This window comes from Loxodonta africana, chromosome 13, assembly GCF_030014295.1.
Source record: "Loxodonta africana isolate mLoxAfr1 chromosome 13, mLoxAfr1.hap2, whole genome shotgun sequence".
Lineage (NCBI taxonomy): Eukaryota > Metazoa > Chordata > Mammalia > Proboscidea > Elephantidae > Loxodonta > Loxodonta africana.
Window position 1 is genome coordinate 79869928 of NC_087354.1, and position 5119 is coordinate 79875046.

Sequence of the window (5119 nt, forward strand, 5' to 3'; positions counted from 1 at the left end):
ACAAGGCAGGGGTTTGAGCACCTACCCCCAAGTGTCTCTGAGGAAAATGCATCTCTGTTTCCTAGAGTGTGCTGGTGGATGGGTTCTGCAGAGGGACCATGGGCACCCAAAGTTTTTGATTGTAAGGACTGGGAGGTACCAGTTATCTTTGGACCCCTCTTGCAGGTGGCTGGGTGATCTGAGTGGAGCTACCAGTCCTTAGGTCCCTGATGTGGGTAGGTGAGGACCTTGTTTAATAGGCAAAGCAATGTCAAATGTCAAACACCCACCTCTCCACCGCACCACTGAAATGGTTGGAGTTTGCCAACAAGGGCCTGTTCTCCTGAAATAGGCCCACACAGGTCCATGCAGAAGAGAAAGGTGCTCAAGGTCCATGGACGGTTTATGCCTGGCCAGGATCCGCTTCTGTCCTGAGCTCCCCTAGTTAATGGAGCTAGCAAATTAACTTTTCCCCCCAGTTGCAAGTTTTTCCCTTCCCCAAGGCCAGGAGAATGGCTCTAGGTGCTCACCAGGGTCTACCTCAGGCCTAGGTATTCAGTCACTGAAGCTGGCTTGGGGTCGGGGGGAGTGTGGTAAAATATACCCAAGTACTTAGCTTTTGCCGAGAGCTCGTTCTCCTCAGGTTCCAGAGGTGTGAGTAGGCTGTGCTGCTGGCTGCTTCTCCCTGAGGAGAATGCTAGTACCAACCCTCCACTGCGGCTGCCACTCCGGGAATGGTGCCTGAGGGCTCCCTGCGATTCATGTCCGATAACTCCTCTCTACTTCTGAATGGCCTCTTTCTCCCCCTGCCCCTCAGTTCGTTGTCTAAGCTTGCCTTTGATGCTCAGGGCTCCCAGCTTGTCACAAATATACTTGTTTCACTTGTTTTTTCAGGACTTTGTTGTAAAGAGCGCTCGATGGAAGAGTCTGTCTATTCCACCATCTTGACTCCACCCTGAGCATGTTTTTTTTTTTTTTCTTTTTTCTTTTTCTTCCGATTATATAGGTCTCTTGATTTCTTGCAGTAGCATTTTGTAGTTTTCTTTGTATAGGTCTTTTATATCCCTGGTTAGATTTATTCCCAATTATTTGTTATCATTTGGGGAGCTATTATAAATGGTATTATTTTTGTGATTTACTTTTTGAAGTTCTCTTTGTTGATGTAGAGGAATCGAACTGATTTTTATATGTTGATATTGTACCCTGCTACTTTGCTGAATCCTTCTATTAGTTCCAGTAGTTTTGTTTTTGTTTTTTTGTGTGTGTGGAATCCTTGGAGTTTTCTATGTATAGGCTCATTTCATCTGTGAATAGGGAAAAGTTTGCTTCTACCTTCCAATTTGGATGTCCTTTATTTCTTTCTCTTGCCTTATTTCTTTAGCTAAGACTTTCAGTGCAATGACCTTTTGGTTAGCAGCTGGGCACTTAACCAATGCACCACCGGGTCTCCTCTATGTGGTTACCCTGAAATTTACTTTTGTCTTCCTACTTTTAAAGCAGTCTTTTATTTATTGATATGGCTTTGGCTTTCTCTCCATGTGAAAGTTCCATAACTACACTGTTTATTCTTTCTTTTTTGTTTTGATATTGTCATCGTTTACATATTGATGTCTTTGATTCACTGTTTTTAGACTTTTTGCTTTATTTTAAAAATTCTTTATCTGGGTTGGTACCTGGGTGGCCTGTCCTGCTTCCAAATCTCAGATTATTGTTTAACGTTTTTGGTTCTCTATTCGAAGGACTCTTTTTAGTATTTCTTGTAAGTTTGGTCTGGTTTTTACAAATTCCCTTAATTTCTGCTTGTCTGGAAATATCCTAATTTTGCCATTAAAGAAGGTTGAAAGTAAAAGAAAAAAAAAAGCAGTCAGGAATTACATATTCAGGAATTATAAATACAATGGCAAAATTAGGAAAATAACAAATGTCGGCGAGGATATGGAGAAATTAGAATACTTATCGATTGCTGGTGAGAATTCAAAATGGTGCAGCTGCTATGAAAAACAATTTGGGATTTTCTCAGAAAGTTAAACATAGAACCACCATAAAAAAAAAAAAAAACATAGCAATTCCACTTCTAGGTATATACCCAAGAGACCTGAAAGCAGCAATGTAAACAGACATACATATAAGTAATGTTCATTGCAGCAACGTTCATTATACCCAAAAGATGGAAAGGACTTAATTGTCCATCAACAGATGAATGTATAAACAAAATGTTGTATATACATGCAATGGATTACTACTCAGCCGTAAAAAAAGTAATTAAGTCCTGATTGATACTATAACATCTACGAACCTGGAAGCCTTATGCTCACTGAACTGTCAAAAATTATGTAATCTCACTTATATGATATAACAAGAATAGACAAATGTTTAGAGATCAAAGTTTATTAGTGGCTACAAGAGAAAAGAGGGAGAGGGAAAGGGGAGCCATTGTTTAAAAAGCAGAGAATTTTTTTTTTAATGGTGATGGGAAATTTGGAATTTATTCTGAGTGATGTTTGCACAAGAACAATGCTAAATTGGTAAATCTTATACGTGTATGTGCATATATATACATATAGAACAATTTAAAAAAAAGTTCTTATGCTTTACTTCTCTCCAGACAGTTGCTTAGGCAAGGCATTTTATGTTGTTCAGTTTCAATCAAACAGAAGTTCCTAATGGCACATTTTCTGTTATCCCAACAGTCTCTTCACGACCCCCATAACCTCCTTGTTCCTAAGACTGTAGATAAATGGGTTCAGTAGAGGTATGATAATGCTGTAAAATACTGCCACCACTTTATCCTGTTCAGAATTACACAAGGAGTGTGGCCTCATATAGGTGGAGACACCTATCCTATAAAATAGGCTTGCCATAATCAGATGTGAGGAACACATGGAGATGGCTTTTGACTGCCCTTTACCTGAGCTCATCTGGTACACGACAATAAGCATCTTGGCATAGGAAGCCAGAACACCCACAGACGGTGGCAACAGCATAATAAGGCCACTAAAGAGGATGGTATACTCATACTGGGAAGCATTCTGACACACAAAAGGTATTAGAGATGGAACTTCACAGAAAAAGTGGTTAATGATCTGAGATCTACAGAATGGAAGTTGAAATACATACAGTGTATGTATTATAGCATTGATGGAACTACTGGCTCATGCACATGTGACCATGGACAACCAGATCATCTTGCTCATGAGCACAGGATAATGTAAAGGGTGACAGATCGCTACATATCTGTCATAAGACATGAAACCAAGAAGAAGAGCTTCAGTTCCATCAATGGTCAAAAACATAAAGGTTTGAGTCTCACAAGCTGAAAAAATAATGGTCTTCCTATTTGACAGGAAGTTTGCTGCCATTTTGTGTACAGTGGTGGAGATGTACGTCATATCAATGAAGGAGAGCTGACTGAGGAGGAAGTACATGGGAGTGTGGAGTCAGGAATCCAATCTGATGAGATGGATCATTTGATATTCCCCACCGGGGCCACTGAGAAGAAGATGGAGATGGCAACAAAAAGAATAGTGTTCATTCAGCCGTACTGAAAAGGACAAGAAGTATAAATTCTGCTCCAAAACTGTGATTTTCTGTCTTCACAGCTTAAATCAAAATAAAGCAGACCATATCCAAAAATTCCATCCAACAATATTGAATGTTCTTCAAGAGAAAAACCAATACAATTATTAAATACAATAAAATCTTCAGTCACCTTAGGTAAATATCTTTCTCCCTTTCAACATGTTGAATTTATGTCTATTGAATAATGGCCATGTTGACAAACAGCAAAATGAAAATACTTTTTATTTCTTCCTTTAAGAAGAGATGGAATTATGTCAATACAGGCATGTTAACATGTCAGACTTAAGGGGAGCTTGAGAATGAATCATTAAAATATATGTTAACATTTATTAAAGTTTGACTGAAGAAGAATATGAAGGATGGTTAATTCCAAGATAGCAAATTGAAATGAATTCTGTTTTGTTTTCCAACAAAAAATCTGGCATTTATGTATTTCCAGAGCAAATAAAAGTCTCACTATCTACAGTCCACTTGTTCTAAATACAATCAGTAAATTTAAAGGAAACAATATTAAATGCTACCAGTATTTACTGTGCATTTACTATGGTCGAATACAGTGATAGTTTCTGGAACTCTAAAAGTGAATCAGGCTAAGTCTTTCCTTCAAATTCTTTTTAGTGATTTTTTTATATTTTGCCATGTAGAAGGCCATTCACTCAGAAGAGTGGGGAGGATGAGGTAAAGTGAAGTGTTTAACTGGTACAGACAGATGTAGTAATAACAGGCTATTACATTGAAAATTATACAATCATTAATAAACTTTGAGAAAGGATTTTAATAAACGTAAATAGGGGTAGAAACTTAAAAAGTTTGAAAAAAGGCTTGGATGATATTATGAATATGTCAATATAAATATAAGCATGAAAAAGTCTTTTTTTCCCAATTTCCCACTGATATTGTCATGAAATGTGGCAGAATCCAAAAAGCATAGCTGCACCACATATATAAATGATGATGGCAACACTGGAAAGATAAAACACAAAGCTGATTATAATTTTTTTTTTTACTGAAAACATTATTTTTGAACAATGAAAATTATTCAACTTGCTAAAGTGTTCAAAAAACCAAATGGATAAATTTTAATTATTCTAACTGGTAACATTCCAATATACTATATTTTAATATGCTAATCATATTTTCACATTACTAATAATAAATACTGATAACTAAGCATAATATTTAAATATCATTTTAATAAAAACTGACAATATACTAAAATATCAAATAAAATGTGAAGATAGCATATAACTGGATGGACAAAATAAATGTCATATTGTTCTTTTTAAACCAATTCATACAAATCCAACCTAAATTTCAAGGCTATATATTTCAGACCATGATGAATTATTTTAATAAAAATTTGTAATAAAAGGTCAAGCTAAAAAGCAAAATGAAAAAATTTGGAAAGACTGTGAAGTGGAGAAAATATAACACACAAAGTATTATAAAAGTAAAATAGATAAAATACTGGGATAAATGAGCAAGAAAAAGGAATGAAATAACATAGCTTTTGCACCTAGTAGAAGTTGTATTACATAATACATTATTACATGAAGATATA

The 5119-nt window shown here is 36.2% G+C and overlaps 1 pseudogene; it reads right to left on the bottom strand.

The window, feature by feature from the left end:
• Nucleotides 1–2079: 2079 nt before the first annotated feature.
• Nucleotides 2080–3618, bottom strand: LOC135233053 (olfactory receptor 2AK2-like; annotated as a pseudogene).
• Nucleotides 3619–5119: the final 1501 nt, after the last annotated feature.